The sequence below is a fragment of the Lissotriton vulgaris genome, chromosome 2_1 (genome assembly GCF_964263255.1).
Source record: "Lissotriton vulgaris chromosome 2_1, aLisVul1.2, whole genome shotgun sequence".
In the NCBI taxonomy this organism is placed as follows: Eukaryota; Metazoa; Chordata; class Amphibia; order Caudata; family Salamandridae; genus Lissotriton; species Lissotriton vulgaris.
In genome coordinates this window covers 1,830,585,226-1,830,598,397 of record NC_141687.1, presented here as the reverse complement: position 1 = coordinate 1,830,598,397, position 13,172 = coordinate 1,830,585,226, and the positions used below count along the sequence as shown (strand labels likewise).

The window sequence follows — 13,172 nt, the reverse complement described above, 5'->3', positions numbered from 1 at the left end:
TGGTATGGGACATAGAGAGAGGACAGGCGCGCGAGTGCCATATTGCTAGTACATGTCGGTTAACAATAACATAGCATTGAATAAACATTTTTACCACATTGTTTCTATGGCAATATTAAAGTTACTCCCAATCGAATCTAGCCGTGAATCGGCGTAGAACCTCTCATATGACATTACGTGAGGGCAGTGAATAAGAATTAACAGTACACCTAGGCAGCTAAGGGCCCGATGTAGGTAGCCCTTTACCGATCGGAATCGGCCGAAAATACCGATTTTCGGCCGTTTCCGATCGGTAAAGGGCTATTGAGATGTAGGGACACATTTTCGGTAATTTTACCGAATCGGTATCATTACCGAATCGGTAAATTTACAGATTCGGTAATATGTACCGAATCGGTAAAATAATTACCGATTCGGTAATATTTACCGATTCGGTAAAATTACCGAAAATGCAATGTAGAAAGGCAATGTACCTTCTGCACATGGCTTACAGAATCGGTATTTTACCATGGAATACAAATCCATGGTAAAATACCGATTCCGGTGTGCATGCACATGTGTGCATGCACACCTATGTCATGTGACAGGCAGACCTGCCCTTAGGGCAGGTATGCCTGCCACATGGCACATGTGCCTGTTTTGGGGGTGCCAGAGGGTGTCAAAGTGACACCCCCTGCACCCTTGTGAATTCTTTAATTACCGATTCGGTAAATACCGATTCGGTAATGCCTAATCATTCCTATGGGCTTCAAAGCCCATAGGAATGAATGGGCATTACCGATTCGGTATTTACCGAATCGGTAATTAAAGAATTGTTAAGGATTCGGTAACGAATCCAGATGTTGGGACCTACATACCATTTACCGATTTTGAAATACCGAATCGGTAGGATTCGGTATTTCTAAATCGGTAAATGGGATTTACCTACATCGGGCCCTTAGTGATAACGAAGTAGTAGTAGAGTGCAGCGATCAATCCTGTATAGGTTACACATGTACACAGAAAAAGTTAAAATGGATTTGTTACTTGCTATGAATTTCCTTCGGCAATTGATGGTTTATTATTGAATGAACTGATGAGAACTATCGATCAAATGAATGTTAAGATTGATTAATGTATATTTTCGGTATCTTCAGGATTTTTGTTAAGCATATAGCAACTTTTTAACAAAGTGCAATTAACAATATAGGGTAGCTTTGGGACAGTTTAGTGCATTGGGCTTGGGTGACCGAAGAGGCAACCTGGCTGGTTGCCACATGCCGATCCACGGCGAGATCTTATTCCCTGCCCTCGTGTAATGTCGCGTAATGTCGCGTAATGTCGAACGACTGGGGGTCCAGAAAACTGCTCTGGACCTGCTTGTATCGTTTCTGGCCAATAGATCACAAGCAGTATCTCTAGGACCCTACCAATCATCGAAGGTGTCTCTGCCGTGTGGGGTCCCTCAAGGCTCATCCCTGAGTCCGACACTATTTAATATCTACGTGTCGGACCTTGCAAATGTCATCAAAGCATTTGGGATGAGCCTGACCTCCTACGCCGATGACACCCAATTGGTACTGGCTATCAAAGGGGACGGGGAGGAAGTTGCCAATCGATTCACGAGAGGAATGATGGCAATAGGTGACTGGATGGCCACGAATTGTCTGAAACTCAATTCAGAAAAAACTGAAGTGGTCATCTTCGGTCACCTCTCCCCGGGCTGGTCACCTGTCTGGTGGCCACCATCTTTCGGTCCCCCGCCGAGTCCAGCTAGCAAAGTGAGAAATCTAGGCGTCATCTTCGATGCTGGCCTCAATTTTATGGCACATGCGAATAAAACTGCGGCTTCAGCTCATATGAAATTGAGAATGATTAGGAAAATACTACCTTTCCTACCGAACACGGCCGGGAAAACACTGGTCAGCTCACTAGTCCTGTCCTCCTTGGACTATTGTAACGCTCTATTCTTAAATGCCCAAGTCCGAGTGACAAATAAGATGCAGTCAATCCAAAATGCAGCCGCACGAATGCTGGCTGGGATCCCCAAGTTCGCACCAGTTACAAACATCATTAGGGATCTCCATTGGCTCCCGATACGCAGCCGTATCAAATTCAAATCGCTGTGTATTGTTTACAAGTCACTCAATAATCAAGGTCCCCACTTTCTCAAACAGAATCTTCTCCATCATGTCCCAACCCGATCTCTTCGTTCCTCTATTCAGAACTTCTTGGCTGTGCCTTGCACTAGAACAGTCACCTGGGGCGACAGGCGTTTCCTGGTTGCCGCCCCTAGACTCTGGAACACCCTTCCTGCACATATCCGAGCAAGTCCCTCCCTGTTCACATTCCGCAAACAGCTAAAGACGTGGTTATTTGACCAATAGCCTTGTATATCTTCTTTACCCCAGTTGCTGATCCATCCCTTAACTAGCGCCGAGACGCCCACGGGTATTCGCCGCGCTCTACAAATGTCAATAAATAAATAAATAAATAAATAAATAAATGTCATATGAGAGGTTCTACGCCGATTCACGGCTAGATTCGATTGACAGTAATGTTTTCAACTTTAAAAGCTTGCTCCAACTTTAATATTGCCATAGAAACTATGTGGTAAAAATGTTTATTCAATGCTATGTTATTGTTAACCGACATGTACTAGCAATATGGCGCTCGCGCGCCTGTCCTCTCTCTATGTCCCATACCAAAACCCATGTGTGCATTTGAAATAAAATGGCGCTCCGGCGCGCGTTTCGATGTAACAACATTGAGGAAGGAAGCGTGGCTTCCGAAACGCGTCTGTGCGAGTAAAGTTGCTTTCTTGAATTGAAGATTCCCGTGTGTGCAGTCTTTATTTCCCACCCGGGACCGGGAGGGATTGAGCTTGCGCATATATACATATATATATATACATATATATATATACATATATATATATATCTCCTCGCTCCAGAAACACCAAATGCACGAGTCACTCTAAAAGCGGGTGCCAGAAATCCGATGGTGTTCGCGTTTTAAATTCAAGCTCCAATTCCCTCACGCATACCCAGCCGGGTTGGAAGGAAAGCCAGCACTCACGAAAACAGCAGCAGCAGTTTCAGCAGAAAAGTTTTATTTTTCAAACAAACGCGTTTCGGGAATGAGATCCCTTCGTCAGTGTTAACATCGGAGTGCACTGCGCGGCACCATTATCAGTGTTTGCAACCCTTATTGACACAAACAACGGACTTGGGTGGTTGCACATAGAATGCGCGCCATCTTGAAATGTGTTACGATTTTACAAATGACCATTGAAACATGTCGCATTTTTTGCATCAATATGTGAGTCATTTCTAACCTTTCATTATTTCATCGACATAATGCACATTAAAGCAACACTTGTCATAAAAACGGTTATTTGATAAACAATTATGCCGTGAATCGGCTACCCATAACTGTGAAGGATGTCCTAACTATTAGTAGGTACAATTAATCACAGAACATCACTCTGAGCAAAAATAGCATTGCACAAGACAATGCTCATTCTATACTTGATGTATCATATTTGTATTGTTATATTAAACAAAATCTAGCCGTGGATCGGCAATTGCAGCCTTAATGGCTGCTAACATCTCAGAATAATGTTAAGAGAAAATGACAAACTTTGCATATAGTTTCCATGGTCATCAAAAATTGCATTGGAGTACATCCTCAATTAAAAAATCTGAATTTACATCACTATTGTGTTTAGAATATAAAACAAACTAATATACATTCCAAACATGTATCATTTAACCCAAGTGAGTTGACAATTCTTCCCCAATATTCAGTCCCTTCGGAGCCCTAGTTTCTAGATCGATAATGAAACGGGACTCCAATCTTCTCAGTGTCTGTAATCTGGTACCTCCTCTGGGATTTTCTACAACCTGGTCTAAACAGAAATATCTAAGGAGATTCCTGTCACTGTTGTGTTTAATTGCAAAATGCCTGGCTACCGGGTATGTGAAATCCTTGTTCACAATAGCCCGCATATGCTCCAACACTCGAAGTTTGACAGGATTGATGGTACTTCCCACATATCTGTACGAGCAGGGACATATCAGGCAGTATACTGCATGATCCGTATGGCAGGACATAAATTTAGTGATTTTTCTCCCACCTTTGCAGCCTGTAACTTCATATGATAAAGTTCTTCTGCTAGCAGAGCAGGCTTTGCATTTTCCGCAAGGAAAAAAGCCTTTAACATCCTTTAATGCCCCTATCTGTTTCTCCTGTGGTTGTAGAAAACTGTGAACCATCTCATCGCGCAATGAGCGTGCCTTCCTGAAGGTTATCAATGGTTTCTCAGGAATATCAGACCCTACTATTGGGTCAGATTTAAGAATATGCCAATGCTTTGATAAGATAGATCTTAATTTGGAGGAATCCGCAGAAAAAGGTGTAATCATGCGGAACTTCATTTCTTCAGAAGATTCAATTTTTTTATCTTCAAAAAGGGTCCTGCGGGGTATCTCTCTAACTTTCTTTAAAGTATCTTGAAGGAGGTTCCTGTTATATCCTCTATTACAGAATCTCTCTATGCTGTCAGCGGCTGCTGTTTCAAAATCCTCATCCTGTGTGCAGTTGCGCTTGAGTCGCAGAAATTCCCCGTAGGGGATATTCCTAATGAGTTTCCTGGGATGACCGCTAGAAGCGTGTAAAACGCTATTACCAGCGGTCGGCTTACGATAAAGTTGGGTGCAGATTTGCCCATCTCTTGCAGTTACTTGAAGATCAAGATAATTCACCCTTTCTTTATGTATTTCCCCTGTGAATTTAAGATTGCACTCATTATCATTCAGCACTTCTATGTACCGATTAGCCTCATCAATAGACCCATCCCTCACCAGGAACAGGTCATCGATATACCTGCTCCATATATATATTAATGCTCCCAATTGCCCACTTAGCAGGATTGCAAATGAGCAGCAGCTCTTCAATTACAGCGGGTAAAGGACCTCCATGTGCGCCGACAACTGCCGCTCCCCTGTGATGGATGAAAGCCTGACGCGTTTCTGAGCCGTGTTGCTCGTCTTCAGAGGCTTGACGTGGGAAAGCATTCTAGGGATACACCCACACATTTATATAATTAATTAACTGCCCACAGATGGGCGAACTCTGATGAGCACAACGCTGATGGATTTTAACAGAGGGTCCTAGGGAAATCTTTAAAGACCAGGTAGTGGTTAATCCCCAATCTATCACTGAAAAACAACACAAAAACCTACTGGTCTACAAATTATGAGATATAATATAACAGAGACACTTAAACGTCTAGGCCAAAAGGGAAAAGACAGTATGCATTAAGCAGAAAAGAATCCCATCAGCCCACGTACGTGGCTACACTTCGTCTTCGGGAATTGGTGGTTGGTTGCACCATTCATGCCACCAACAAAAATTATGTCAAAAACTGTGCTTGTTTTGTACCCCAGTGATCGGTACAGCCACTCGCCAGTCTTGATCAGTGATGCTGAAGGTTTGCAGTGCAGAAAAGTGAAAATAATTAAGTGCAAATGCTAAAATTGGCTACTGGGATATTTCAGAAACTTTAATAGACATTATTCTAGTGTCAAATCTAAAAACAGAGCGCTAACAGTTGGAAAGAATAACTGTCAAATGCGGTGAAATGGCAGGTCTACATGTTTCAGCCACCAGGCTTTCGTCAGGACCAATATAAACAACGCTACTGCAAAATGTGAAAATATAGTATTAACAAATCAAATGGTTGCTGTGATACAGCCTACCATAACCTGTAGTTCCCATCAGGTAAGCGAACCATACAGGAATTTAGGATTCATTCCTACAAAATAATATAAAATGGTTGAATTTATAACACATCTTTTCTGACCTAGAACATCCAGGAACACCGTTATTTGATATCTCTATTATTCATACAATGGCAATATTGTCCAAATAACTACTCATATATAACTCTTGCGATCATCATCATAGAACTGACTTACTCAGCCAGCTTTGTGTGGGAGTACTCCTCACCTCTTCTGGCGACTGCTCAGGGAATGAGGACCGCTCTAAAATGGGAAAACAAAGTAGATCACACAAGGAGTAACTATCTCAGTGGATCAATTCCCATATTACTCATAAGCCTTGGTGCATTCAAAAATCTCACTCCTTAACCAAAAACCCTACGCAGGGTACTTCTAACTTAGATGTACTTGGCAATTCATATCTGTAAAGGCTCTTGTCATATAGAGTCTCTCCCATATTCACGAGCCAACCAAAGGTCAATACTTAGAATCCTTCGCATGACTAAAGATAATAGGCATGTGAATGAGTGTTGTCAAAGAAACTCTATCAAAAAGACAAAGTCATAAACCTCTGTCAAAAAACTCTCAGTCACAGTAATCCCCACTCTTTATCACAGAAACACACTTAGTAATCCCTCCTTTCATCTTACATTTGAATGTAATGGTCTAGGGCAGTGGGAAGACATGACAATTCTAGATTACGATTTAATGCCTTATATCGTCCCCAGGTAAATACTGTGTGCACCGTTAACAAAACGCAGTCTCAAGTGCTAACCAGGAGCGGCTAAAAGTAAGCAAGACAAAATGTACGGTGTCTCTAAAGCCCAATAGTTCCTCTATCTGCGCAGTAGAAACCAGTTCTGATAAACATAGGGAAATGGAAAAGATATTGGTCCCTACCTGTCCTCGGGACCTCGGGTATTACTGAGCCGAGGGTGAGGTAATCACTTGGCCCAAGATGTCATGAATAAATAGTCTCTGATGCGTGTCTCCTTTGGTGCGGGGATTATATTGTGATTTTTATTGGGAACCATAATCCCCTGACAGCACATTTTCGGTTCCAAAAATGCTTCTTGGAGGCGTTAATCGCGTAGTCTGTCGCATACTGATGACCACAAATGTATTTATTATTTGAGCTTTTAAAGCGCGACAGCTACCCAAAAGGTTTCCCGTTGCTAAGATAATGTAGTTAGTTGAGGATGGTCAGGCCGAATCAGTTAATGGTCGAAAAGCCAGGTCTTGACTGCTTTACGAAAGCGAGTATAGCTGTCCTCGGAGCGGATGATCAGAGGAAGAGAATTCCATAACTTAGGTCCCAGATAGGCGAAGGAGCGGCCTCCCATTCTGGAGAGTTTGACCTTTGGCACAGAGAAGAGGATTTGGGAGGAGGAGCGAAGGGACCGGGTCGGGGAGTAGCATTGCACCAAGGTCTGTAGGTAGCTAGGTGCCACCTTATGCCTTATCTTGTGCATATAGCTGAGTGCCTTGAACTTCACTCAGTTTTCCACCTTTAACCAGTGAAGATCACGAAGGCGACTGGATATATGGTCGGTTTTGCGACAACCGCTGAGAAGACGTGCTGCAGCATTTTGCACCAACTGCAGGCGTTGAGTGACTGCCTTGGCCGTCCCCAGGTAGCGTATGTTGTCATAGTCCAATCGGGAGGTGACCAAGGCATTCACCACCGACCTCTGAGTGTCGCTGGGCAGCATCCACAAGATCTTTCTCAACCAGCGAATGATGGTAAAACATGTGGAAGAAACCTTGTTGGCTTGGCATTGCATTGTCAGTTCCCTGTCAATTGCAACGCCCAGATTTCGTACCTGTTCCACCGGTGCAGGAAGAGGGTCCAGTTCGGCTGGCCAGTGTCTCGAAGTCCAGAGGTCAGGTTTGTGCCCCAGGACAAGGACCTCCGTCTTCCCACCATTCAGCTTGAGAAGATAGTGGTTCATCCACTTGGCAATTTCTCCAAGTCCAAGCTGAAGGAGGGAGGCGGAGGCCCCGTCAGATTGAGTGAGGGAGAGGGAAAAGACAACCTGCGAATCGTCGGCATACGTAAACAAAGTAAGACCGACGCTGTCTGCTATGTAGGCCAGAGGGGTAACATAAAGATTAAAAAGTAAGTAACTAAGAATAGAACCTTGGGGAACACCGTGAATATTGGAAGTGGCTGAGTGAGAGAAGATTTGAAAAGTGCGATCAGAAAGAAAAGAAGTCAGCCAACCCAGGACCGATTCTTCCACGCCCATGGTGGCTAGGGTGTCCAGAAGTATTTTATGGGAGATGGTGTAGAACACCGCGCTGAGATCAAGTAATATCAGCCCGGCCGTCTCCCCTCTGTCAAGCAAGGACCGAAGATTCTCCGTGACGCCCAGGAGTGTAGTTTCCGTAGAGAAACCTGGCCGAAATCCTGACTGCGAAGGATGAAGTAAATTGTTTATAGTCCCAAACTGAGTGAGGTGGTGATGGATGTGACGTTCCAGAACCTTAGGGAAGGCAGGTAACAGTGAAATGGGGGGATAATTAGAGAGGAGCTCAGGGTCTGCAGTAGGTTTCTTCAGCAGTGACGTAACCATTGCATGCTTCCAGATGGCAGGGACGATGGCAGTCTTGAGCGATAGGTTCAAGTTGGAACAGATTGCAGACAGTTGCGGAGGATCAAGGGACCGAAGAACAGCAATGGGTAAGGGATCCGAGGGGGAGCCAGATTTAGTTTTGCAGAGCATTTCGTGAAGACCGTCTATCTGTAAGTTGGGCCAGGTTAGTAATGGGTAGGGGATAGGAGCCACGTGACAGTTGTCTTCCTTAATAAGAGTGGGATGAGCCACTTTATTATTGTCGCGGTTACAAGTGGAAATGTCAGAGTGGATCATATCCCTTTACTTGTGAAGAACTGGGCAATTTCAATGCATCTATGACTCGACAGCGGGGGAGCTTTTGCCGTAGTGAGACAGCCAGCAAGATTTTTGACTAGGCCAAACAAAACGTTGGATTTGTCAATGGCATCCGATATGGATTTCGTCACAAATTTAGCCCTAGTAGAGGCGCATGCTTTGTGATAAGACTTTAGGGCGTTTCTATAAGTGGAAGCTGCAGACTGGGAATAGTCTTTACGCCAGATGTGCTCGAGCTTCTTGCAGTAGGATTTTTCAACTTTTAGCGCCTCTGTGTACCAAGGAGCTGGAGTCTTGTGAGGTGCATCCTTCTTTAGAGAGATAGGGAGACAGATGTCAATAGCATTTTTAAGCAGGAGTCTGTCAATGAAGCTGCTGTTTCCGCATCAGCTGACATGAGCAGTTCTGCAGGGAGGTGAGAGGCTAAAACTTTGTTTAAAATGGCAGAATCCATTTTTTTCCATGCCCTCCTGACTCAAGTCAGATAGTCAGGGGCTTAATGATGAAATTCCCTGAGTTACTCTGTAATTTGTCTCATCCCACCATATTATACATTACATCATTACACATAGTAGCCATCTTATACACTTTTACACTGAGTAGGCTTTATCATGTTAGACCTCCCAGTTGATAAATAAGTGATTAACAAACTAGCGCGAGATGCATATATAATATGTGTCATCAGGCAGTACAGTCATTTGGGCAACAAGATTTGATCTTGTAAGCACAGGGCGATTGAGTCCAGTGAGACTTTTCCTTGACTTTTATGTATAGCTTATTGTATTGTATTGTGAGACACATTTAACATTGATGTGTACTTTTCACGCACTCCTAGGACTGATAGGGATGAGTTGCTAATGTATGAAAATATTATGGTCAGTTATGCAGTATTCATACACCATATTATCAAATATATACATGACACCACGGGAATTATTAAACTATAGCCCCCATGAGTACAACTAAGTGATTATTTACTGTTTCCATAAACACCGAATAGCTACTGCTAACTTTATTCAACATCGACGAGATCACACACGACGCTCTGGGAGCGTGGTGGACCTTTAGGAAGTCCAGTTGTGACAGAATAATTGTTGCTGGGGAGTCGGCGTTTTAAATTTAAATCACACTTTATTTTCTGAACCAAGGGGGACACGTGGTTACAGAAATTATTATTAAAGCATAGCCCCCAGAAATATGATAAAGTGAACATTTACCACTTTTCAAAAAACATTGAATAGCTATAGCAAACTTTATTTAACATCTCCGATTACACACAACGCTATGGGAACTATCTAACTACATCTCCCATGAGCATTTCGTGGTAATCAGTATGCGACAGACTAAGCGATTAACGCCTGTGCGGCCGTCCTCCAAGAACCCTTTTTGGAACCGAAAACATGGTGTCAGGGGATTACGGTTTCCATTACAAATCACACTATAATCCCCGCACCAATGGAGACACGCTTCAGAGACTATTTATTCATGACATCTTGGGCCATGTGATTACCCCCCCCTCAGCTCAGTAATACCCGAGGTTCCGACGGAAAGGTAGGGGCCAATATGTCTTGCATTTCCCTATGTTCATCAGAACTGGTTTCTACTGCGCAGATAGAGAAACTATTGGGCTTTAGAGACACCGTACATTTTGTCTTGCTTACTTTTAGCCGCTCCTTAGTTAGCACTTAAGGCGGCGTTTTGTTAACGGTGCACACAGTATTTACCTGGGCACGATATAAGGCATTGAATCGTAATCTAGAATTGTCATGTCTTCCCGCTGCCCTAGACCATTACATCCCAATGTAAGATGAACGGAGGGATTACTGTGACTGAGAGTTTTTTGATAGACGTTTATGACTTTGTCTTTTCGATACAGTTTTTTTGACAACACTCATTCACATGCCTATTATCTTTAGTCAGGCGAAGGATTCTAAGTATGGAGCTTTGGTTGGCTCGTGAATATGGGAGAGACTCTATATGACAAGAGCCTTTACAGATATGAGTTGCCAAGTACATCTAAGTGAGAGGTACCCTTCATAGGGTTTTTGGTTAAGGAGTGAGATTTTTTAATGCAACAAGGCTTATGAGTAATATGGGAATTGATCCACAGAGATAGTTACTCCTTGTGTGATCTACTTTGTTTTCCCATTTTAGAGTGGGCCTCATTCCCTGAGAAGTCGCCAGGAGAGGTGAGGAGTACTCCCACACAAAGCTGGGTGAGTACGTCAATTCTATGATGATCGCAAGAGTTATATATGAGTAGTTATTTGGACAATATTGCCAGTGTATGAATAATAGAGATATCAAATAACGGTGTTCCTGGATGTTCTAGGTCAGAAAAGAAAAGATGTGTTATAAATTAAACCATTTTATATTATTTTATATTATTTTGTAGGAATGAATCCTAAATTCCTGTATGGTTTGCTTACCTGATGGGAGCTACAGGTTATGGTTGGCTGTATCGCACCAACCATTTGATTTTTAATAATATATTTTCACATTTTGCAGTAGCGTTGTTTATATTGGTCTATTAAAGTTTCTGAAATATCGTAGTAGCCAATTTTAACATTTGCACTTAATTATTTTCACTTTTTTGCACTGCAAACCTTCAGCATCACTGATCAAGACTGGTGATTTGCTGTATCGATCACTGGGGTGCAAAACAAGCACAGTTTTTGACATCATTTTTGTTGGTCGCACGAATTGTGCAACCAACCACCAATCCCAGATGACGAAGTGTAGCTACGTACGTGGGCTGATAGGATTCTTTTCTGCTTAATGCACGCTGTCTTTTCCCTTTTGGCCTAGACGTTTAAGTGTCTTTGTTATAATATATCTCATTAGTTGTAGACCGGTATGTTTTTGTGTTGGTTTTTAATGTAGTTCATATCCCTTGTCCTTCGGGGACAGTTCCATATTCAAAGCCCACAGAAGGGCCTCGGCGAACAGGAAGTCCATTTATCCCTCACTTCTGTTTCACATAGTGGACTCCGTGTATCAGGGCCCGTGACCCTTATCTGAGTGGTGGTGTAAACCTCGCGGTTGGACTGCCGCGTGTATATTCATGCTCTCAATTGCCCTGGCGGTCGCCAGTAGGTAGTTATAGTTAGGACCTTGTTACCATAGGAAAATGGCAACATTCTATTCCCAATAACTTTGGCGCCGATTGACGAATCTTCGCAACATTTTCAAAACAAATTCTTTGGGGGTGATTCGTCAAGGGGAGGGGGAGAGCGAGAAAAAGGGGGTCCCAAAACGTGTTTTCTCCTTGATAATTTCCATAGGAAACTTTAGACAAGGCTACAGGTCGTACGAGTGAACGGAAGTACCCCAAATTTGGCAGGGAGAAGGGTCTTAGTCTAAGAAGCACACTTTTGTTTATTTGGTGTAAATTTGTTCAGTAGTTTTAGACAAATATCGAAATTTACAGATATCGATATTTAGGAATTCTGCCATCTGATTGCCTGAGGCGTTACGAGCACAACCTTGCTGCTGATTGGCTGCGAGCGGTTGCAACTAGGAAGTGTTGGCTGCTATTTTGTTATTTCATTGAAGCTAAAGTGGGAAAGAGAAGGGTAGGAGCACTGTAACCTCTGTGGGATTTTTAGGGTGAGCTATAGAGGGCGTGCGAAGGGAAGTATTCAGCCCTACAGGTGTGAAAGAGGTGGGCTATGGAAATTAAGTGAGGTAATGCCTAGAGTCTGATACTGCTAAGGTGAGCTGGTGTGGTACGCGGGGATTAAAGAGTGAGCCCAAATTGTGTGTCTTATGCTATGAAGTCATGTGCTGTGGCCTCTGCACTACACTTGATGAAGTAGTGTCCGCATGTGTTTAGAACTACTAGGACAAATGACTTACCCGTACTGGTCTGAAAGTCCTGGTGTACGGAAAATATGTGACGTACTGTCTAGAGTCTCATGCTGCTAAGCTGAGCTGCTGCCGGACTCGGGGATGAAAGCATGAGTCCAAACTGTGTCTTATATGCTGTGAAGTCATATGCTCTGGTCTCTGTGCCACATCTGTCCAAGTAGTGTCAGCATGTAGTTATAGCTACTTTGATGAACTTTTGTTTCGAACATTGCAGCTTGTGTATGGTGCTTAGGGGGTGTTATAGAGGGAGTGCGAAGGTAAATTTGCACGTATCAAATCAATGCGGTATTTGTGATTTGCTAACTACTCACTCCTACGGGTCTGATGGCGGTGAGGGCGTAAGCTGAGCTGCTGACGGACTCGGGGTAAAGCCGTTGAACTACTGACCCCTACCGGTCTGAAAGTGGTGGGTACGGAAATTAAGTGAGGTATTGCCTAGATTGTCATGCTGTTAAATTGAGCTGTTGCTGGACTCGGGGATGAAACCGTGAGCCTAAACTGTGTGTGCTTTGCTGTGAAGTCATGTGCTCTGGGCGCTGTGCCACATGTGTTCAACTTGTATATGTTGCTTAGGTGGTGTTGTATAGGGAGTGCAAAGGTAAATCAATACGGTATTTGTAAAGTGCAAACTACTCACCCTTATGGG

General features: G+C 43.3%; 1 protein-coding gene across 6 annotated transcripts in view; it reads left to right on the top strand.

Moving 5' to 3' along the window:
• LOC147733351 (uncharacterized) overlaps nt 1–13,172 on the top strand; it is a 679,639-nt gene that overhangs the window by 574,099 nt on the left and 92,368 nt on the right. The window contains exon 2 of one of the 6 annotated variants that reach the window (XM_086957964.1): nt 10,811–10,872. The exons of the other annotated variants lie outside the window; for them this stretch is intronic. The gene's annotated coding sequence lies outside the window, so the exon portion shown is untranslated. The remainder of the gene's footprint in view (nt 1–10,810; nt 10,873–13,172) is intronic. 6 annotated transcript variants of the gene reach the window in all.